Source organism: Pyxicephalus adspersus, chromosome 4, assembly GCF_032062135.1.
Source record: "Pyxicephalus adspersus chromosome 4, UCB_Pads_2.0, whole genome shotgun sequence".
In the NCBI taxonomy this organism is placed as follows: domain Eukaryota; kingdom Metazoa; phylum Chordata; class Amphibia; order Anura; family Pyxicephalidae; genus Pyxicephalus; species Pyxicephalus adspersus.
The window spans coordinates 149,076,885-149,101,972 of record NC_092861.1 but is presented as its reverse complement, the minus strand read 5'-3'; the positions used below and the strand labels follow the sequence as shown (position 1 = coordinate 149,101,972).

Sequence of the window (25,088 nt, the reverse complement as noted above, 5' to 3'; positions counted from 1 at the left end):
ACTTGCTATTTGTTAGCAAATGTTTTCAATCCTGGACCAGATCCATTTCAGGTGTACTGGATCACCCAGGTTCACTGACGAAAGTGTATCCTCTCCAGCCTTGGAGAGCTTTAATAAATCAGGCCCAATGTGTATAGTGCATCCATGAGAACAACAGTAACCTCCTCGGAGCTGTCCGGTATTCCTTGGGCAATGTAAATGAACAGCTCTATCCTGATAATGATATCTGCAGTGCTTGTTCTCCCGCTGACAGGTCCTCTTTCAGGTCAGGTCCCATCTGCCTGCATCATGGCAGCAGAAACTCACCGCCAGCTAAAAGCAAAAGTCACCTTTTGTGAAGCAGGGAATAAAAACACGAACGCTCTGCAGGCGCTTCCTGTAAGGTGGAGATAAGCTGTGTCTAAGGGCCGCAGCGTGAACCTCGGGGACTCGAGTGTTCCACATTTATAGACTTCCTGAGGAACATGAAACAATCGCACTTCAAAATGTGTTGATCTCAGATGAACGTGGAAGAAAAAAAAAAAGCATCAAGTGCCAAGAATTCTAAGCAGAGAGTTAAAGGGGAAGAACTGTTTCTTAAAGCAAAAATCCAAGCAGATAAAAAAATTGTAAGGAGTAATATTAAATGCAGCTAACATAAATACCTGAATTTGACTTTATATTGACTTCCTGTATTCTCCTCATCTCATGTATTTGAGATGGCAGGAAATAGAGAACAGCATAGGGGGAGAAATGCTGCTGATTATTGTCCAATCACAGACTGGGGGCGGGAAGGTGACCAAGTCATATTGGTAACTATACTGAAGAAAATAAGGTCAATGGGCTCCATAAATCTGGAGTGGGAAAAAATAACCATCCTTTCCCAGGTTAGATAATTCTTACCTAATATATATATTAAACTATATCTAAATAATATATGCTGTGTATAGCATAGTTCTGAGGTCTTAGTAAATAATTCATATTATTATTATACAGTATTTATATAGCGCCATCATATTACGCAGGGATGTACAAAGTCCATAATCGTGTCACTAACTGTCCCTCAAAGGAGCTCACAATCTAATTTCCCTACCATAGTCATATGTGATTAATGTAGTCTAAGGTCAATTGTTGGGGAGAAGCCAATTAACCTAACTGCATGTTTTTGGGATGTGGGAGGAAACCGGAGTACCCGGAGGAAACCCATGCAGACACGGGGTGAACCTGCAAACTCCATGCAGATAATGTCCTAGCTGGGAATCGAACCAGGGACCTAGTGCTGCAAAGGCCGGAGTGCTAACCCCTGGGCCACCGTACTGCCCCCTGATATTATATCTCTTTGCTAAGAAGAGGCTCAAGTGTGGGGGGGTAACCCAGATAATGGCACTTGGCTTATCATCATGACTTGACATTTTGGGAGAGAATGGGGTGGGCCCCTGACCACTTCATCGGCATTACCAATTGGCATTGACCCGCCAGTTTCCATCACAATTTCTGATATACAGATTACCACTAGAGGGAGCAATGACAAGTCTTTTATGCAATATGGCAGGTAGATCTCACCTGCGGAGCATCGATGACATATCAGGGCTGACTCCGCCCCCAAGGTTTAATTTAAGTCCTTGATATTTTAGATGGAATAACGTTTTAGAGGTAAGCTATTTTCAGTGATATTTTAAGAAAAAATATAACATATTTATAGAGTTCTTTTAAAATGCAGCATGTATCTTTGCTGCAACTTCCGTACTTCTTGTACGTTTGCACAGACGCTGCAATCAATAAAATTGCTAAAGAACAACATCAAGTTAAAGGCCATTCAGTCTGACTGTAGTTCGATGAATGATGACCATTGATCTCAAACCAATCAATCAAATTATCACACATCCTGCAAGGCCATGCAAAGTATTAATTAATTATAATGCAAGTCGATCATTATCATTTGACCTTATCAATCAAGCAATCATCAATTGTCAGTTTGATCAGAGGTACAATTTAGATAAGCTCATGAAAGATTTGTCAAAAAGTCAAATGAACAGAAATTGATTGAGAGTCTCAAAAACTCATCATATTCCTGGAAATTGTTCCAACTGAGGTTCCATTGATTACACTTACATTGATACACTAAATATCAATTATATGGACAATCAATTTAATAAGTTCAGAACCAATCAGTAAGAATATGTTATTACCAATTTGATAAAATAAAATAGAGTGCTTCATCAAACATCTAAATTAACCCTGTAGCCTGTATATCAAGCTATTGATGCCAACGTGACCCTTTGGCACTGTGCTGCAAGACTAAGCAGGATGCACAGCATAAGTTTATGACTTTCAACTTTAGGATAAGGAATAAAGCATTGGTGTCAGGGCTGGGGGACCCCAACCGGGCATTTTCCCCATAGGAGGAAGTAGCACATTGCATTTGGACATAGTTTGGCTGGCCTTGTGCAATGTATCTCTGCAAAGAGAGAGCAACTGAAAGCAAACAGTTTCTGCTCTGCTCACTCTTTGGAAACTCTACAAAGCTCTATAAGGACCATGCCAATGGTGTCATTAATTGTGTTAAATGTTTATCTGTAAAATAAAGATTTGATAAAAATAAATATAACAAAATTTGACAAAAGTTATCCAAAAACTCCAAAACCTTTCTTTTTAGGAATCTAAATTATTCATTGCTCTGTGTGTCCACATGATGAGGAAGATGACTTGCAAAAATATTTCCTGCTTCTTCTGTGACCCTCTGAAAACATTCTTTCCTTTCACTCATTTCTTTACGAATCATTAAAGGTCACATAAAAACTGTTCAGGTGAAAGTTCAGGAACCGCGACTCTCTATGTATGGTAAAGGTAAAGAAGTTGCGTGACATAAAGATAATTTACGATAAAGATTACAACGTCTGTGTTATCTGTATTGGCGCAGTCATGCCCCCTGTCACACTGGCAGAGTTTTATCAGACGCTTCTAGGCATACCTAGGGATTGGCAACACCGGCACCCCTTGGGAGTACAGTGACATGTTTGGGGGGTAGGGGATAGCCAGTGCCAAACTTCCTTGTGGCACATATTCCAGGCCACGGAAGCTTTGCCTCCTATGATCCTGGCCACGGCAGACTAGAGGCTGCATTATGGCTTTCAGTGGTGAGCCATGGGAAAGCGGGGATGCCACTATGTTGTCAATTTTGGCATCCCTTGCATTTGGGTGATAACATTGGTTCTAATATCACGTGTGCAGCTGGCCCAGTATGGCAAAACCCAGACTTTCTAATCTCACATCTGCTCTTTTGTCAATGCTGAAAAAAGCTGGAAAAAGGTGAATGCCGGGAAATAAAAGAACAAAGATGAACACAATAGAGGTGAATGGTTCTGTTGCAGATTATCCCTCAATTTCTGTATGGTGAAACTATTATTACCATAACAGGAAGTGAGGGTAAATTTCTCTAATGAAGCCATTATTAGGAAAAACCTGTCAGCAGCCTTCCTCAGTCTATCCATGAATCTACATACTGTTCTCATACTCCATGGGCATGCTGTGCATTATAGTTTGCAGACAACTCTTTTTTTCTCCTGTTTAATGAAATGAAATGAAAGAACTCCCTCTTCTATGATAACACTAAGCTCTGAGCAAACCTAAAATTTGCTCCATATCTTCCTCCCTATCCAGAGCTATTCTAGATTTTTTACTAACCTTTGTTATCAGGTCTCCTCTGCCCCTGCTGACGGCACAATCAATCACAAATCTCCTTTGTTTTGTGTCTGTGCTCCATTAGCAAAGGTGCAGGGCCAGTTTTAGGTTAATGCAAGCTGAGGAGTTTCCCAAAGCTCCAACCTTCTCCAGGATCCCAGTTGAAAGAATTGCAGAGTGTATAGGGAGCTGGAATGTGGTTCATTTAGCCAACACTTCATATTTGACCAGGGCCCTATTTTGTTTAAAACTGTCCATGCTCAGGACATATAATCATGTAGTACCATGACTCACTGAACTGCTTGACTCCACTAAGACTAAGACCATGACCCTGCTAAATGCTTACAGCATTGCCTCTCACACACTGCCCCTGATTCATCAATAAAATCCGCGCTCGCTTGAAGCGCGAAAGTACGCGCGGCCATCGATCGCGGATTACCGTGGTCCGGACTCGAGTGTGCGCGTACACTCGCCTCACTGCCAGTCGGATTTCCATATCTTCCTCCCTATCCAGAGCTATTCTAGATTTTTTACTAACCTTTGTTATCAGGTCTCCTCTGCCCCTGCTGACGGCACAATCAATCACGAATCTCCTTTGTTTTGTGTCTGTGCTCCATTAGCAAAGGTGCAGGGCCAGTTTTAGGTTAATGCAAACTGGGGAGTTTCCCAAAGCTCCAACCTTCTCCAGGATCCCAGTTGAAAGAATTGCAGAGCGTATAGGGAGCTGGAATGCGGATCATTTAGCCAACACTTCATATTTGACCAGGGCCCTATTTTGTTTAAAACTGTCCATGCTCAGGACATATACTCGTGTAGTACCATGACTCACTGAACTGCTTGACACACTAAGACTAAAGTTACGTATACACGTCAAATTTTTCTCGCCCGATAATCGGCATCGGCCGGATATCGGGCAAGAATCTGGCGTGTGTACAGCCCACGTCATTCATCGTCCGTGGATCCGTCCTGGCGGATCGACGAACGATGAACGACGAGCAATCCTAATGCAAGGGAAGGGGGAGAGCGCGCAGCAGGGTGCCGCTCCGTCGCTCTCCCCCTCCCCTCTCCATAGAGCAGAACGGTGCTGTATGTACAACACTCGTTCATGCATCTTGCGGTTCTTATCGCTGGAAAGGATCGTGAAAGATCCTTTCCAACGACAAGAATTGCACGTGTGTATGCGGCTTTAGACCATGACCCTGCTAAATGCTTACAGCATTGCCTCTCAGACACTGTATCAGCACATATGTAACCTTTCTCAGAAAGTCCAGGCACTGGATGGGGACCATTTCTCAGTGATCGGAGAAACTTTTTTTCTGTTGGTTGTGCTACAGACTTTTTGCTGTGCAGTCCTCAATCACATTTTTATCCTCTCTTGGTAATCTGATCATAGCTGTTGATACATGGAGAAAAGAAAAGGCAACCCAATTGCAGCTTCAGCAATTACCACCCAGGGGCTCCTTGCAATCCGACTGCAGTGAATTACACAGAACTGTATTTTGGGTATATTAGGGGAACTCTTTGATTTTATTACAGTTGCAATATTTGCTGGAAAGCTTCAGCAGTTAACTAATTGGTGCTTCTTGGACCTCAAACCCCCTTAATTCATGAAGGTGATGTCCTGATACATTTTATACTCCGTTTATTCACAGAACAACACTTTGTAAATGTTTAATAATTAGCCAATTAGCATATTCACCAATGCTTGGTGAGCAGGGCGATGGGGGCAAACGCTTCTGACAGCTCAGCGCTGGGGAACATAACTGGCAAACAATAAATTGGGATCTGGAAGGGTTTCTATGAAATGTAACAATTGGATGCGGTCATATCTGAAATGGATACCAGGCTGCGGGCCAAGAGGGAAATGTGATTGATACTTTGCAAAGTTCCCGGAACCACAACTTAATTCTTTGGTTAAGGTTCATTCACATCAATGAGGTTTATTGCAGGGCGGTGAATGTACAGTAAAGCAGCCCAATCTGTGTCTGTGCTCCATTAGCAGAGGAGCGGGGACATATGTAGGGTGGTACAGCGCTGGGTCCCAGGTTTAAATCTCAGCCAGCACACTATCTGCATGGAGTTTGCAGGTTCTCCCTGTGTCTGTGTGCGTTTCTTCTCCCAGTAAGGTTAATTGGCTTCCTCCCAAATTGACGTTAGACTGTAATAATGACATTTGACTATGGTAGGGACATTAGATTGTGAGCTCCTTTGAGGGACAGCTAGTCACATGACTATGGACTTTGTACAGCGCCACGTAATATGTTGGTGCTATATAAATACTGTGCAATAATAACACTTCTTTGAATGTGATGCTGGAGTGCAGGGATGGAAATGTATGACTGTGCATGACACTGCAGATTTCTTGTTATTTTGCATTACATCAGTGTAGTGAACTATAACTATACCTAAAGAACAGAACCATACCTAAAATAATGTCTTCACTGAGTAGAAGAGACCTAACTTTACTAGGGTAGAATAGATGTGTGTGTGGGGGGGGGGGGGGCACACTCCTGCACTTACCTAGACTGTCCCAAGCACTCAATATGACTTTCCCCAATAACCACCCATACTACATCTCCCATGGTACCAATTGGTTCTTTTTTAAATAGGTAGAAAAAGTAGGAGCAAGTTAAATAAGACGAGGAAGACCATTCCATAGAGTCGGGGCAGCTCTGGATAAGTCTTGGAGCGGTGCCTGTGAGGAGGTTATGAGTGAGGAAGTCATTAGTAGGTCATTGGAGGAGCCAGTTGTCCTTCTATCAGTATGGATCCTTAAAATTCAACACAAGCAACTGGCTTCCCCCCTTGTATAGCAGAGATATTGCAAGATATTTATTTAATGTACAGCGCTGCGTAATATGTTGGCGCTATATAAATCCTGTTTATTATTATTAATAATAATAATAATAATAATAATATTACACGTTAAGTTTTTATACTGACACTGCTCGTGATATATTTATATCTTATATATTAAATTATTTTATATTATATTTTATTAAATTATATTATATTATTTCCCCCTTGAATCTGCTTGAAGCACCTAAAGTGTCTTTCATTCAATCTCATATATATATCTTGATATAAAAATCATATAAATGGAAAAGAAATGGTGGAAAGCACTTAATTAACCATCAGATTTGCATATTATCTCCTTATGATTTGCATATATGGGGTGTGGTCCTTTATCTTAAAATTTGTGATACATTAGACATCCTCCATTCTTATCTCAGAATTATGGAGGATATAACATTCCCAGTATAGAAGACAAAGAAATATAAAATCTTTTCATCCCAGCACCCAATAGAGATCAGAGCTGATATTAATGTCTATGGAAGGTTTGTCTGCCTGCTGCTACATTTGCTGCATCGATATATGAGTATAAATAGATTGTCAGAGGTTTCCATCGTCTATAGATTACAGGTTGGAAGCTCTCACCGCCTTTCACTTTGCTTCAATAACTAATGAAGGGGCCCCTGACTCTGAGAGATATAGAAGACAGAAGAAGGAGTCCTGGCAGTAAATTCTAGCTGCTGACAATGTTTCAGATCCTCAATAAAATGAAACTTTGTACAATTATAACATTTTTTATCCAAACTAAAAGCTTCACCTGTAAGAAGCGTGAATTAATTTGGGTTATAGGGAAAGTTCATGTTTATAAAATTGGATTGGAACAGAATGGAACTGAATGTTGTATATTTAAATACTTCATTATTATTATTATACTGTATTTATAAAGCACCAATCTAATAAGCAGCACTGTACATACTTCATTGGCAAGTTCTGGGTAACTCACGCTTAGTATTAATATTGATATTACATTGAGAGGGAGTGACAACTATAGAAGCCCCAGGGCCACCATCAGGGGGAATAAAGGGATACTTACGTACTGAGACTGGATTTAAAGAGCTTTTACCCGGGACTGGACGCTACCCAACAAGATACCCATACTGGAGGCCACCGGTGGGAACAACATTTGTTCCAGAAATGGTTCCAACTAGCTGCAGGAAGAAGCATGCATTGGAATCCAGAGCTTGCCACCAGCACACGTTAGGGCCCCTCACTGAGGTAGGGTCAGCTCCTTAGCTGTTTGAGCTCAGACCCTTCATTGGCATGGTTTACCATGTAGGCTACCATGGACGTCCTTAGCACTGGGCTTACTTGCTTGCTAGCCAGTTGCAAGTGGAGGGTCTGGACAAATAAGTCAGGTGCTACAAGGAAGCCATGTTCAAGGGTGGTCCAAACTAGCCAGAAGAGGACCAGGTACCAATAGAGAGTAAGGCTACACTTGGCCCCTGCTGGCTTCCTTGGACCACCCATTCACTTGGCTCCCTTGCTGGCTTCTCTCGCCCACCATTCCTCCTGGATCCATTGCATTAACCCAAACACTTGCAGCACCTGGTTGTCTTGCCAGTTCAGCTAAGACCTTCTATTCACACTTTTATAGCCAGCAAGGGAGCAAGGTACAAATGGAGGTCTGGGCTGGCCAGAAAGGGAGCCAGGTGCAAGTGGCCAGAAAGAGTCTCAGGTGCAAATAAAGCCATTCATCATCCTATCGGCACGGTTGCGGAAACAAAGCCAGATTTGTAAATTCTTTTCAAGCACATTTCAGGTTAGTTGTCCCTGCAGAAACATTTCAGACAAAGACATTCAGTAAATTAAGCTGCAAATCAAATTAAAATTAAATCACAATGAAATTCTCTCGATTTATTAACCATTCAGCATTATCAGTACCCCTCCTTACTCATTTCTTCTTTACTTTTCTTTGCCCAGGTTCAAGGCAAACCCACAATGAGATCAACTAGAAACTTCATCCCAAGTGCTGATGTCACAGGTTGGGTTTATCTTCTATGCAGGTATGTAATACAATCATATCACACACCATGCAGGAACCCAATGGTAATTCAGTGGTTGCAATGAACATTAACTGTCAATATGAGCAAACTATAGGTCTGATTTAATAAAACTCTTCAAAGCAAGACTTTCATCAGTGAACCTGGGTGATCCAGCAATTCTGGAATGGATCTGGTGCTGGATTGAAAACATTTGTTAACAAAGAGAAAATGACCTTTAAGAAATCCATTCCAGGTTTGCTGGATCACCCAGGTTCACTGATGAAAGTATTACGGGCCCTATATCTCCCTACACCAATATACTGCATGATCACATAGGAAGGAATTTACCAGAATCAACTTCCTTGCTCTACAGGTGCCTGGGGTATGAATCACAAAAACCACCACCCCCCTTGGCATGAATATACACATAGGTATCTGCAGAATGTGTTCAGCTGTTTGACATTTACCTTTATGTACACCAGACGCCATTGTCACCTCGCTGGGGAAATCCTCCATTCTGTAATGGTAACGGGAAGGTGCCGAGTTCCTGAAATCAGATACAATCAGGACAAAGCTGTGTTTTGAAATTCCATTCGCAATGTAATGATGGATGATCGTCATTCACATCCAGGAATAAGAATTGATATTTTTTCTTGTGCTATATATAACTTTGCCTAGAGATCTGTCAGTCTGTGCAGCGTCAGGACGTATTGTTGTTTCTCTATGTGTCAGTCAATGTCAGGGATTGTGTGCAGTGTAAGTCTTCCATGTTTCGAGGTTTAAAGGTTCAGCGCTTAAGCTATATACACACGTCAGATGATTGTTCCGAGAGAAAACGGTCATGCTCAGGCGAAAATCTAGCATGTGCACAGCAGTCATGTATCAATTTGTCCTGGCAGATTGATGATGGCCATTCAGAAACAATCTTAAGGAGGAAAGCACAGTGGGGTGCTACTCACTTACCCTCCCCTTCCCTTCTCCATAGAACAGAACAGCTCTGTGTGCACAGCGCCCATTGTTCAGCTGTTCCCAAACACAATCACAAAAATCGCTGGTACTTCATTTCCAGCAACAGTAATCTGACATCTGTACAAAGCTTTAAGCTGCGTACACACTTGCAATTTTTGTCGTTGGAAAGGATCTTTCACGATCCTTTCCAACGACAAGGGGCTGCAAGATGCATGAACGATGCTGTACATACAGCACCGTTCATGCTCTATGGAGAGGGGAGGGGGAGAGCGACGGAGCGGCACCCTGCTGCGCGCTCTCCCCTTCCCTTTCATTACGATCGGTTGTCGTCCATCGTCCGTGGATCCGGCAGGTCGGTCGTCCGGACGATGGACGACACCGACTGTACACACGGAAGATTTTCGCCCGATAATTGGCCGATGCCGATTATCGGGCGATAAAAATCTGCCGTGTGTACGTAGCTTTAGTAAATGCTGGAGATTTAGATACAGAGCTTCATTTCTGAGTTGTAACAATGCATTGATGCAGGAAGGTGTCATTCAATTAAAGGAGCACTCATAACCTCTTCACACGCACGGCTCCAGAGCTGCCCCGACTCTCTGGAATGGTCTCCTCGTCCTATTCGGCTTGCTCCTACTTTCTGTACATATAAAATAGCCCTAAAATCCCAACTCTTCAACCTCATCTACCCGTCTTCTGTCTCCTAAACCCTCACTACTTCCCACCATTCCATATCTCCCTCCTATTGTGTGATACTTCCCCCACGTCCTAGTAGACTGTAAGCTCTTTGGGGCAGGGTCCTCTCCTCCTCCTGTGTCACTGTCTGTATCTGTCTGTCATTTGCAACCCCTATTTAATGTACAGCGCTGCGTAATATGTTGGCGCTATATAAATACTGTTTAATAGGAATAATAGCACTCCATGCCCGTACCGTGTGCTGCCACAATTCAGGATTTTTGTTACTTTGTATACAAAATGAATGTCCTGCCAAACATCCAAAATGCCAAATGTAACACACATGTATGAATGGGCTCTAGCAGAATATTCAGATATGAATTGATCAGGAATAATTTGCAGCCTTCCAGTAGAATTATACCCCTGGCCAGCCCAGATCCAGCGCTCCCAACCCTTTTACACTTTTATAATATGTTGTAATAAGATCTGTTATTATTTCATTTTTTGTAACAGACCAGAGAGGTCCAGCGTCCGTTTCATGTACAGGAATTGGGACAAACCCTTTATACTGCTTACCAGGAGCCAACATGGGGTGGTACAACGTGTGCCACTGCCCCGGATCCGTGCCAGGGATTATACAGGAACCCGAAATGCAATCTTTTGTCAATCTGCCAATTATAGGGACTTTATAGGCAACTCAATTCTTAGGAACATCACAAATATCTTGAAAATATGAATATATAAATAATAAAATATATACTTTCATTAAAAAGAGAACTCAAAACCTTGAAACCCTTAGTACTTCCCACCATTCCATATCTCCCCTCCTTTTGTGTGTTACTTCCCCACCTTTTAGATTGTAAGCTCTTCAGGGCACTTCTCCTCCTCCTGTGTCACTGTCTGTATCTGTCTGTTATTTGAAACCCCTATTTATTGTACAGCGCTCTGTAATATGAAGGCACTATATAAATACATTACTGCATCACAAAATTCCATTTACATAAAGAAGCATTATTTTGGATCTGATTTATTAAAGCTCTCGAACACTGAAGAGGATAGACTATCATTGGAGAATCTAAAATGCATCAGGTCCAGGGCTGAAACATTTGCCAAATAATAAAAATCCCCTCCAGGTTTGCTGGGTCACTTAGGTTCTCCCATGTTAGTCTATATTATCCAGTCTTGAGGAGCTTTAATAAATGCTGCAGTACTGTGTGCCAGGCCATCCTCATAACTTCCCCCATGGAGGTGGGTGAATGACAGCCTGGGCTCAAAGGTTATGATAGATATTGGCAGTCATTCACCCCAGACATCTAGTGGTGAAAATAAAAACTACAGGTGATTTTATTGTTAAAGACTTCTGCTTTAATTATCAAAATATAAAAATGTGAAAATATAGGATTTTTCACATGAAGCAATACTATTGATTATTTTGGTATGAGACATGGTAAGATGTTCACTGTCTTCCAATGATGTAATCTGTACTTTTACAGAGAAAGAAATAAAAGGAAGGGGGGTATTTAAGAGTGGAAAAAGTGACTTCATATGGCTAGGAGAAGTAAAAGTTTTGTGGTTTATGCATTCTATTAGCAATGTACAGAATACCTTCAGGTTCCACGTCTGCTACTTATTAGGCAGTCGTATCGGTGCAGAATTGGGGGTGGGTGCTTTATATGAAACAGACGACACACATACACTCGCACGTTTACACACACATGTGCGTTCAGTGATCGGCTTCACCAAATATTCCTGTTCTTTAAATATTATTATTATTATTATTATTATTAATATACAGAATTTACATAGCACCAACATATTACACAGCGCTGTACATTAATAGGGGTTGGAAATGACAAACAGATACAGACAGTGATACCGGAGGAGGGGAGGTCCCTGTCCATAGGAGCTTACAATCTAAGAGAGTAGCACACATTAGGAGAGGGGATAGGGAATGGTGATTGTCATATCAGCACCCGTACCTGTATACCCCCAAGGATAGAGGGTATAGGGGGCATTTTTTTAACATTTCCTTTATGAGACTGTTTGGTCTGCAATGACTTTCTCATTGCTTGACACAACAAAGGAATTCATTCATTGTCCTTTGGAGACAAACAGAATTTTTTATTACTTTACTGTAAAAATGACTTTATTTTCTATGTAAGCTACAGATAAAAATTCGTTGTTTTTACATTTTGATTAGTAAAATAAATAGTATCTCTCTTTTTTAATTTAAATAAATAGATACTAATACATTGATCTTGATTTTTTTCTGGGTAAGGAAAGTCTCTGCAGCATTTTTTCCAGTGTGGTTTGGGCTGATATCTCTGGTAGAACAAGAGGTGATCTGGGTTTTTCTGGTGATCCTGTTCTGGATATTGGGAATCTCTGCAGAGAAATTCCTTTTGGGCACTTTGGGAATAAGAGGTGACCTCATCCCTTCAGGGACCTTACATAGTTACATAGTTAGATTGAAAAAGAAATAGGTCTTGATACATTATCAAGTTCAACCACTGGGGAAATAAACATATCCCAGATATGAAACCCTATAAACACAGTTAATCCAGAGGAAGGAAAAAAAAACCCTGGTATAATTTGCTCCAACAGGGGAAAAAATTCCTTCCTTGCTGACCTGGTGATCTTCTTCTGGGTAAGCAGAGTCTCTGTGGACTAATCCTTTATAGTCACATCTATGGTCCAACAAGAGATGGTCTGGTTCTTCTTGGGGTCTGGTGAGCCTGTTTTGGACACAAAGAGCCTCTGTGGACTAAATGTTTTCTGTCTGCTTTGAACAACTCATTTCATGGAAGATAGAGAACTGTTTGGCTGATGGAAGCACCTACTGGAAGGTCCCAAGAGCTGGTATGTGTAGTAGAACAGGAGGAGGCCTGAGCCTTTTGGTTGGTTAGAGATCCTGTTCTGGACAGAGGAAGTCAGCAGAGTAGTTCTTCCTGGGTTCTTCAGTCTGGTATCTGCTGAAGAAGAGGAGTTGATCTGTTGTTTTCTGTTGATCTTATTTTGGAAGAAAAGAGGATCTTCAAACTAATTGTTCTTGGGTGGTTTGGACTGGCATTTGTGATGGAACCGGATGTGTTCTGCTCCTTCTGCTGGCCTGGTGCTTCTTTTCTGCACATGAATAGCCTTAGCAAGCCAATTCTTTCTGGGCACCTAAACTGGTATCTGCCGGTGACTCATTTCCTAGATTTCCTAAACCTGCTTGAAGAACCTGCTGGAGGGTCCCAAAGGCTGTATATCTGATAGAACAGGAAGGAGCCTGGTCTGAATGTGGTCTAAGGATCCTGCTCTGGACATTGAAGAAGTCTGCAGACTAGTTCTTTCTGGGTTCTTCAGGCTGGTATCTGCTGAAAAAGAGGAGGTGATCTGGTGATCCTACATTGGATGAAGAGGGAAGGTGTTCTGGTCCTTCTACTAGCCCAGTGCTTCTGTTCTGGACATTAATACCCACTGCTAGCCAATTCTTTCTGGGCACCTAGACTGGTATCTTTGATAGAACAGGAAGTGGTCTGGTCCTTCTGGTGACCTCATGATCCTGTTCTGGACAAGCAGAGCCTCTGTGTACTAAATTTGTCCCATGTGCTTTGAACAACTCGTTTTCTAGAAGAGATACCTGCTTTAAGAACCTGCTGGAGGGTCCCAAATGATGTCCCATATGTTGTAGAACAGGAGAGGGCCTGGTTTGGATGGAGCCCTAAAGATTCTATTTCAGACATTGAAGAAGTCTTCAATGGTGATTCAGGTTGGTATCTGCTGAAAAAGATAAGAAGATCTGTTTTATTTGGTGATCTGGTGATCACATTTTGGATGAGGGGAGCTGCAGACTAATTTCTCCTGAATACTTTAGGTTGGTATCAGTGGTAATATGGGATGTGATCCGGTCCTTCTGCTGGCCCGCTTCTTCTGTTTTGGACATGAAGAGCCTTTGCAGACTAAATCTCTTGGACTGGTATCTAAAGTAGAGTACAAGGCAACCAGGTCCTTCTGGTGACTTGGTGATCTTGGTTTGGACAAGGAGAGCCTCTATGTGCTAATTCTTCCCATATGCGTTGGGCAACTCATTTCCTAGCAGAGAGAGACATGTTTACCTGTTGGAAGCACCTGCTGGAGGGCCTCCAAGGGCCCCGGTAGGATGGTCCTTCTGGTGTTCGTGAAGATCTCATTCTGGACACAGGAAAGATATGACGACTACTTCTTCCTGGGTGCTTGAGGCTGGAATCTGCAGTAAAACAGGAGGTGATCTGTTTTTTTTCTGGTAGTCTGGTGATCTTATTTTGGATCAGAAGAGCCTCTGAAAATGTAATCTGCTTGGGGAGGCTTTTGGTTGGTTTCTGTGGTAGAAGTGGAGGTGGCCTGTTCCTTCTGCTGGCCTAATAATTCTATTCCAGGAATGAAAAATCTCTGCAGACTAATTCTTCATGGGTACTTGTTTCTGCGGTGGAACAGTAGGTGGCCTGGTCCTTCTGGTGACCCATTCATCCTGTTCTGGACAAGTAGAGTATTTGTGGACTTATTCTTTCTGCACACTTGGAGCCACCCATATGCTGGAAAAAGAAACTTGGTTGGCTGTTGGAAGCACCTATTGGAGGAGGAAATTTTACAGAATGGGTTCACTGGTGCGATGGTGTCTACTGGTACCCCAAAGAACAGTAAAAACTGGGTCATCTGCCACTAATTTCTGCACACTATGCATATATAGCACAACAGATATGGCAGAATCATAGAATATATGAATTGGTTTACTCATCCTTTGGCACTGTACTTCAACTGTGTACAAAAGTTGTTTTGTCTGGAGGTTCACAATGACTATTCTTCCTTCTCTTTTATTATTCCCATTGCACGTGCAGTCAATTCACGAGGTTCAATAGAGCCATTAGCACATGTGAGGCTGCAGTTTATATAAAAATGGCAGGATAGATAAACGCCTTTTCTGCTGCGGCACACAACCGCACGCGGAGGCTGTCGTATAGACACAGACATCTCAAAGAGATGGGTGACCTCGGGGTCCTATCAAGGCGTAAAACCATTCTCTACAATATGCAAAGAGTTTTTTTTCCTCTGTGCTAGATAGAAACAAGATGTTTATCTCCCTTCATCTCAAGGAGAGTCACTTGCTGCTATTGTTTGCTATGAATCACACCACGCACACTTGCCGGGAGTTTATGCAGCAACTTACAGGAAATTGGCAACAATGTTACAAAAGGAAAGAAATTGTTCTTAGTATGTAGGGGGTAGATAATGGAAAATCAAAAAGCTTTAATAGCCAAACTTTCATGATCTAGCCTTGAATCGACAATAAAGGAACCAAATTCCAAAAATTCCCAACACACTTACCAGCTAGTAAACAGTTTTCTATATTGAAGGGTTTCCTTGAACTTGATTTCATTGTTGCATTGGGATAAAAGCATTCTTTGCAATCATGATGAATGCAGTTTTTTACACTGGTCAACTTTATAGCTTGAACCAACTCATCTGTTCAGGAAGCTTCTGAGATTTAGAATTCCACACAATTCACCTGCAGTTGACATCTTTCTAACTATAGACTAGTATTGGAGTAGAAAACCCACTTATAGCAAACAAACCTGATGGACACAGTAACTTAATGTTTTATTTCCATGCATTTGCTCATGGATTTGTTTTCTTTGCCCTTCGATAACACATTAAGCACAAATATACAAATTAGCTAAAGTAAATTTGACTTACTAGTCACAACTATTACTCTACAAGAGTAAAATCTGCACAAAACCAACCAGACGTAATATACTAAAAAAAAAGTTTCCAAATAATTGTAAAATGTCCAAGCGGCTGTATTTATTCCCACGTATGTACTGTGTATTTTTATTTTATTGAACATGTGGATTCTATCAGTCAATGTAATTACAACATCATAGCATAGTTGTGGTTGATTATGTAACTCACCAAATTAAAAAATTGCAGTTAAAGGACCAGTAATGTGAGAAACACTAACTTTATGTGAAACGCCTGCCAATGAAAATCAGTTATACTTGGAATTATTGACTTTTGCACAGAGTGGGATTTTGCATGTAATGTTAGAACATTGTTTTAGGTTAATTGCCGTATTAAGTATCAGCTGGCAGCGTCCTTCAAGTTAAATCAATAATAAAATTTAAATTATAGTAAGAATTGCTCCCTGCCTGTAGTTAAGAAATGTAAATGGTGCTCCATCTCTAGGATGTGCCATTGGGTCGATTTAATTACAGAAGATGTTCATCTCCACTGATTCTCCGAGCGACCCAACACCGGGGAATATGCCAGGTCTACTTTTTATTATTGTTGTCTGTAGGATCTGGGGCTGGAAGTACACCTGGTTTCCCCACCATTACCAGAAGATTAGAGCCAACAACTCATTGTAGAATCAATTTCCAATGGCCCCAGATACCAGATAGGGACTTCCATGGCAAGCCATAGATAATTATAATTCACTATATAAGTGCACCTATCTTTTAAGAACCAGACAGTCAAAACCAATATATGGACCTTAATATGGAGTGACCCCCACCCAACATAATTTACAACAACAGTCTACACTATTCTGGGAAAAGCTTTTCACAAGAATTTATAGTTTATCTATGAACATTTCAACCAAAGAGCCAAAAGAACATTTCTGAGATCAGGTACTGATGTTGGATGAGATTACGTGCTTTTTATTTAGCTTCAGGTGATTATTAGGTTTGAGGATAGAGCACTGAGAAGGATACCTGAGTTCTTCTACACCAAACTGGTCAAGCCATGTATTTATGGAGATGGCTTTGTTTATGGAGGCACAGTTGTGCTGTAATATAAAAGAGTCTTCCCAAAACAAGGCCATATGTGCTTCAATGTCTTTGTATGCTGTAGCATTAAAGCAGAACTAAAATTGCTCTATACTTAACTGTCCCCATTCTGTTACAAGGCACCGCCATCTTCTTTCTTCTTCTCTGCCTGGAGATGATCTTTGACCATCTTGATTAGTTGGGCTTGGGATGATGATTTAATTCGTTCAGGGCACATGCAGGGGAAGTCGGGGTTGCCAGGTATCCTGGCAATCCAAGCTGTGCTGCACATGTGCAGCTTATCTTTTTTAATAAATACCCAACGCTATCAGACCGGTAATATTATTACTACACGGTATTTATATAACAACGACATATTAGGCAGCGCTGTACAAAGTCCATCGTCATGTAACTATCATCCAATCCAATTTCCCTACCATAGTCATGTCTTTATTACAGTCTAAGGTCAATTTTAGGGTAGGCCAATTAAACTAACTGCATGTTTTTGGAATGTGAGAGGAAACCGGAGTACCTGGAGGAAACCCACACAGACACGGGGAGAACCTGCAAACTCCATGCAGATAAAGTCCTGGCCGAAATTATAACCTGGGACCCAGAGCTGCTAAGGTAGGAGGGAATATTGGAGAAGGGACATTGACTGTCCTATTTTTAAATAATGGCCTGCCTGATTGTGAATTTTTCCAAATGGAACTCTGCTTTACGCTACCATTTACTGGAAACAATTGAACTCATCTGGAAGTCAATTGGAGAGGACTTCACATACTTTTGGCCATATAATAGTTATGGTGTTTGGGTGTCCATGTCCACAGACTTTTAGTGGTTGGTAAGAATCAGCTAGGGGAAGCCAGGGGTATGGTCTGGTAAGGTGGGTGGTTGGAAGGTGGTATTGGAAGGGGGTAGTACATAGGGTGAGGGTTTGACATTTGAGATGTGTTGGGAAGATACAGCTACATGGGGTAGAGCTTGAGTCCGGGGTGGTGAGGCCCATAGCTGGGAGGCAATGTAATGAAGATGGAGGATGTAGATTGTGAGTAAGGTATTTCAGAGAAATGCCAGGGAAAAACTGTGACCAGGAAGTGGGTGGAAGCCACTGGGAAATTAGATGATCTGGGTGGGGAACACTTTGGAAATGAGTGGGTGGCACAGAAAGTTGGGTATTGCGATCGGGTTGGAGGTGCTGTGGCTGGAAATGGAAAGGAACATTTGTTGGTGATTATATAGCCTCTTGCCTCTGCAAATTACACTTTGTGACATCCATTTCCCCAATGACAAAGTCACTTTAAATTGAATCCTGATTATTCTGCCTGTTACAAATTCCACAGTTCTTATTTTTTCAGGAAGCCCTTTCCGTGAATCCTCTTGATAACAGCTGGTGGTATAAACAATCTTATTTATTGCTACATTGTTTCTGGGCCATGTGATGACCTAATCTTTTGTTTTGTAGTTTGTTTGCTTCCTTATAAGGTGAAGTATCGAGTGCGGGGATCACCCTCACACAGCTGTGTTACTGGGAATTTTAGGGGAATTAATTGGACAAGATCATGTTGCTTGTTTGTGCACTGTTTATGGAGACTTCGTGTTTTGGTTTGTTTGTCCTGAAGACCAGCAGAACATTTTACAATCTTTGGTGAAGACCAACAAGCTATACATCATGCTGTCAGCCAAGATTCTGTTTTTAGAAGTTTACAAGTTTGACCTCCCAGATAGGTTACATCATTTAGACCATAAAAAGTTATTTTCAATTGCATCTAAACCCAAGAGAAAAACATGTCGATGTGGTGGCTGAACATTTATATGTTTGTCCTGTGCACCTGCCTGTGTCAGGTCTATTCTTTTTTTTTCCTTTTTTACATCTTTGAATTACAGAACATCCCCCCACAATTTTAAGGAGAAGAGGTCAGAGGCATATTTACAAATTATACAGCTTCATAAGAGACTAAACTGCAAATTATTAGGAAGCAAAGGAAAGAATACCATAAGGGTAGAGTTTGTATGGTAGACCAGATGAGCCTAGATAGTGCCAAGCCTAGAGGAAAGAGAAAAAGAAAGGCTTTTTATGCACATTCACAGATACAGATAAAATTATTTAACTTTTATTATTCACATCATTCAAGTATTAAAATGTATCTAAATTAATTAACTATATAACTAATACTAAACTATATATTAAACTATATAACTGGAACTAATAATAGCCGTTAACATACGTGTAACAATACAAAAATTGGAAGTCTGAATCTCGACGCGTTTCACCCATAATTGCTTCCTCAGGGGACATCGAGACTTGAGTTAAAGTACTATAAAAAGTATATAATATTATGCTGTCTTTGCTAGAAACCATATTTCAATCAAAGATTTCAATCAAAGATCATACATAAATAAGAAAATATATCACTGTTCATTAAGTACAATGTCAAATTGTGTAATATACTATACATAATACACTATTACATATTGAAACACTGTTTCCTAGAAGGAATATAATATATCTATAATGAAAAGGCAAAGCGTCTTACCGTTGAATATGTGATGCACCAAAATGGTAGTGAGAGTTAAAAGAAACAATATGACTATATGTGTTGGCTGCAGCTAATATTTGAAATCTAATAAAGATGATTTAATCAACTATGTCATGAGATATTTCAAGAGTGAAAGAATGACAAAAAGAAATGAGTGACTTACAGCTGTTGTACATGACAAAAAGAGATGTCTTGAGAAGGTTGGTAGTGACCAAAGGATCACGGGTTTATAGAATGCAGATGGAAGGGGTTTCGTATAGAACAGGGGCAAACTTTTATGGCCACTAGGCCATTTCAGGGGTGGACGGGAGAACACTATGCTGGACTCTGATTCCCACCCTAATGGCTCCGCCCACCACCAGGGGGCCTAAAGTGAAAACCTTCTCCTCCGTATGCATTGCGGAGAAGAGGGATTTACCTTCAGGAGGGCGTTCCCTATTTACCATCAACGCCAGCAGCGGTAAATAGGGGAGCAACAGCAAGGAGGCGGTTCCCGTAGTTCCTAACGCCCCCTGGCAGATCTGGCCCGCAACCCATGGCTCCGGAGATGCAGGTTGCCGGCTGGCATTAGGCGGGATCGGCCAGCGGGCGTTAGGCCAGGAACGAACTACCGGCTAGGCCGTATCTGGCCTAAAGGCCAGAGTTTGCCAACCCCTGGTATAGTAGTCGAAAACCACTTTAGTAAGATGCATTTTCTATTGACCTCCCATAGTTTTAGTAGAGGGTTCCCCAAGACCTGAAAATATTTTCAAAGGTTCCTCAGGGGTAAAAAGGCTCTGAAAACTGTCAATTATACAGTTTTAAATCTGTGTTGTCTTTACATTGATTTTTGCTGTTTGGTGCTACCATGGTGGTGCCTTGCTTCCAAGCATGAGGCGTGCCAAGCGGGCTGCTATGGATAAAATGAGCTTTGCCAGTCTTAGACAGATCTGGTATAAATTAGGGGAAAAAGGCTAGATCTAGATTGTAAGCTCTTTGGGGCAGGGTCCTCTCCTCCTGTGTCACTGTCTGTATCCGTCTGTCATTTGCAACCCCTTATTAATGTACAGCACTGCGTAATATGTTGGTGCTATCCTGTTTATTATATACCGTAATAATAATAATAATAATAAATAAAAAGAAAACTAATGCAGCCACTACATCTAAGTTCCAGTAAGCTGCAAAATATTCCATTTTTGTTTAGTTTAGAGATAGGAACATTTACTCATGATCCCTTGTAGGACCCACCATGCAGTAAGAAATGGGTCTTCTCTGATGGAAGGTGGGGCAAGGACTCCCCTAGGGAACACAAATGCATCAATGCAACCTTTACATGTTCACTGATTCTTTATTTTTATGGGGTATTGGAGATCTGAAATGAAAAATAGCCAACTAAAACAGATGGAGATCCCAGATTCTGATCTGTCCTCTTGTAGTCAAAAGAAATACTTGATACAGGTGCGTCTTCTATATATACATGATGCTGTCCATGGCAAGCTTTGCATTGAAGCGGTTAATTAATTTATTGGAAGTATGAATGGCGAGCAGCATTTGGAAGCTATTTAATGCCATCTAGTACAGCTGATTATCTTTCTACTTGAAAGGCCGCCTTCAGCACCAAACATCTGTCAAGCTTTCTCCTTATCTGCGTCCGCACTGAAGGTCATCTTAGAGGACAATATTTTTTTTTTTAGCAATATGCTGCAAGCTCTCTTCAGAGCTGTCGCCTTCATTAGGAATTCTAGTGGGATGCAGCGGGGCCAATGGATTAAAAAAAAAAGGATTAAAGTAAAAAATAGCACGATGACCACACAATGGCTTGTTTTCAGATTCTGACTGGCGTTGGACAAATGTCAGCTGGAATGGCTGCAGTGAGGGGCCCAGGGAACCTGCGCCTGCATTATTATTGGTTACCATGATTGGCAAAAGACATTATCAATTCATTTTCTTTGCAGTTCAAAGATCCAAAATGGTTTTATTTTCCTTAGTTTTGATAACCTTACAAAATGAGCATAATGCTTCATAGTGTCCCCACTGGATGTTTTCCCTCTATGACTGTTCTGGCAAAGTGAATTTTGGATTTTATCTGTTACCAATATGCAGGGCTGTTGTTTGCATTTCTGTGTATTGTGTTATAGCAACCCAAATATTTGAACATGTTACGATGCCCAGAAATATCATATATGCTTCTCTTTTACAAACACAGCACAGAGCAGTGCATTGCCATCCATTGTCACACATTGCACTGCAGCAGTATTGGGGGTTAGGGAGAATGAATAACGAGTGCATTGCGTCTTTTCCCACCTTCCTTCCTTCCTTTCCTTCTTTTCTTCTTTGTTTCCTATCCTTCCTTCCTGATTCTCTTTTATTCCTTTTTTACTTGTTTCCTTCTCTTTTTCCTATCCCTTCTTCCCTCTTTCATTCCATAATATTCTTCTTTTATTTCCTCTTTTCTTTTCCTTCTTCCTGTTCTTCTTTCCTACCTATTCCTTTTCCCTTTTATCCTTTCTATTCTTCTTTACTTTCTTTTCTGTCATTCTACACTATTCTTTATTCATATCTCTTGTTACTTCCATTCCTACTTTCTATCCTTTCTTCTTCCCTCCTTTTGCTTTCTTCCTTCCTTCCTTTCATCCCTCCCATTCATTCTTTCTTCCAAACATTCATCCATCTCTCCTATTCCTTATTCCTTCCCTCCATACCTTCTATTCTTCCTTCCTTCATTCTTTCCATCCCTCCCATTCCTTCTTTCTTTCCTCCATTCATCCTATTTTTCTCTTCCTTTCCTCCCTCCTCCGATTGTTTCTTCCTTCCCTCCATCCTTCCTATTCTTTCTTCCTTCCTTTCACCCCTCCTATTATTATTATTATTATTATTAATAATAATAATAATAAACAGGATTTATGTAGCGCCAACATATTACGCAGCGCTGTACATTAAATAGGGGTTGCAAATGACAGAGAGATTTAGGTAGTGGAACAGGATGAGAGGACCCTGCCCCGAAGAGCTTACAATCTAGTAGGTGGGGGAATTAACACACAATAGGAGGGGAGATAAGCAGTGGTGGGAAGTAGTGACGGTTTCATCAGACAAAAGAAGGTGGTTAGGCACGTTTGAAAAAATGGGTTTTGAGTGCTCTTTTAAATGAGCAGAAAGTTAAATAGGATGGGGAAGACCATTCCAGAGAATTGGGACAGCTCTAGAAAAGTCTTGTAGCCATGCGGGTGATAAGCCTATTCTTCCCTTCCCTTCTTATTCTCCCCACCTTCCCTCTATTCTTCCTATTCTTTCTTTCTTCCATCCTTTGATTCTCTCTCTCTCTCTTTTCTTTCTTCCTTCTCTCTATCCCTCACATTCTTCCTTCCTTTCCTCCATCCCCCATCTTTCTTTGTCCATTCCTCCTATTCTTCCTTCTTTCCCATCCCTCCTATTCTTTCTTCCTTCCCCTAATCCCTCCCATTGTTTCTTCCTTCCCTCCATTCCTCCCATTCTTTCTTCCTTCCCTCCATCCCTCTTATTCTTTGTTTCTTCCCAACCCTCCCATTCATTCTTCCTTTCTTCCCTCCATCCCTCCCATTCTTTCTTCCTTCCCGTTCCATCCCTCTCATTCTTTCTTCCTTCCCTTTCCATCCCTCCCATTCTTTCTTCCTTCCCGTTCCATCCCTCTCATTCTTTGTTTCTTCCCAACCCTCCCATTTATTCTTCCTTTCTTCCCTCCATCCCTCCCATTCTTTCTTCCTTCCCGTTCCATCCCTCTCATTCTTTCTTCCTTCCCTTTCCATCTCTCCCATTCTTTCTTCCTTCTTTCCCTCCCATTCTTTCTTCCTTTCTTCCCTCCATCCCTCCCATTCTTTCTTCCTTCCATCCCTCCCATTCTTCCTTCCCTTTCCATCCCTCCCATTCTTTCTTCCTTCTTTCCCTCCCATTCTTTCTTCCTTCCTTCCATCCCTCCCTTTCTTTCTTCCCTTCCCCGTTTCCTCGTACAGACAGCCAGGTAATGGACATTCCTATAAACTGATGCCAGCAATTCCTCCTCTGTCATTTTCTCAGCATGAGTTCTCTTTCCTGGGTGCCCTTTTAGAAATCTTGATCTTGGTTTTTCTCAATGTTTCATTTTTTAGCTCTTTTTGTTTTTCTTAGAACAAGCCCCAGCCTGCCGTGAATCAGTTTCACAATTCCCTTTGTTACAGGTGATGAGTCTTTCTTCTGGATTTGAATGGATGACCTTGTACTATTTACCTTTCAGGAGATGGAACGGTCCCCTGACTCATCGTATTGACTTTCACCATGATCTCCGGTCCAATGCAAATATCGTCTCATTGACTCTTCCCATCCATTCCTTTGTCTTCTGTTTGCCTTATTGCTGGCCTGGTAAAATAAAACCCCCACGGGGGCGGAGCTGGTAAACAATCGGGTAATTACTGTGCGTGTTTGTCATTTTCCATCAATTTATTTTAATCACTAGAAATTTTCCAATTACTTAAAACTGTTTTTCACCAACTCGATCCTTCACGAGGCACATTGTGATAAATAAACTGATCACATCACTACTTTGTAATGAGTCCCAGCCACTGTTGAGCTTTCCATCTGAAAGTGCCTATATATATCAAATTATTCTAAGGCAGTGTTTCTTGACCTTTCAAACATGGGGGAACCCTTGAAATAACTTTCAGGTCTTGATGGAGCCCCGGCTTTAATTACTATATCCACAGCTTACTGAACATTAGTTTGCTGATCAATGGGGAGAATTCCTCTTACATTGCCGGCCATTGGGATGAATGTCACCCTTACAGATAGCCATAAAGATCATTGGTGTCACTTATACTGACCTGAGAGGTGCAAACTGCTCATTGCTCCAGGAACCCCCAGCAACCTCTGGAGGAACCCTGACTGAGAAACACGGATCTAATAGCTTCAATACTGTTCTTTATTATTGCTATTCGACCATTAGTAGAGAAAATTAAATGAGACATGACAGATATTGATGTGGATTTGTTGATTCTTTCTAAAAATGCAGCCGTGGCAAAGGGGTTTAGAACAGGTAGTGTCCCCCATTTTAAGTTTCCCTAAGCAAGATAGTATTACGTGATGTAGCTGTGGGTCCTCCAGGGAAGGATTATGGAGCAGGGGGCCAATAGATGGTAAATAGAAGGATGGGTGTTACGTTAGGGTCTGGTCTTCCATTAGCCTTTGAGATCTACTTACTGTAGTGCATAGTAAGAGTACTTATAGTAGGGAGTCCTATAGACGGATCTAAGCATGGCGCTTTGGGTGGCCCATCTCTTGTAGTCACTGGCAAGGTTTAGGATTTCTTTCAGCACCAGTTGGATGGAGGATTAAAATGCTACTTAAAAAGTTTGTGGAACATGTAAACATCAAACTGATGACTTCATTGGACCCCTTATTAGAAAACCATGGGCATTAACATTAAGTTGGACCCCCATGGGGCTTTACCAGTCTCTATTCTTCTTGGAGGTCGCCATGCCCTGCCTGACGTGGTTTTGTTGTTTGGTAAACCTTTGAACTGGATGGGCACAAATACAAATCCTTTACCAGGTAAAATATTTCCCGTATGTTTAGGTGTTGCAGTCTATAACCGAACCCTCATCTGTAAGAGAGATCTTTACCTCACGTGCCTGAAAATC

General features: G+C 41.4%; 1 long non-coding RNA gene across 1 annotated transcript in view; it reads left to right on the top strand.

Moving 5' to 3' along the window:
* LOC140329592 (uncharacterized) overlaps positions 1-24,556 on the top strand; it is a 39,854-nt gene extending 15,298 nt beyond the window's left edge. The window contains exons 2-3 of the long non-coding RNA XR_011920512.1: positions 8,434-8,516; positions 23,690-24,556. This is a non-coding gene — a long non-coding RNA (uncharacterized lncRNA). The remainder of the gene's footprint in view (positions 1-8,433; positions 8,517-23,689) is intronic.
* Positions 24,557-25,088: the final 532 nt, after the last annotated feature.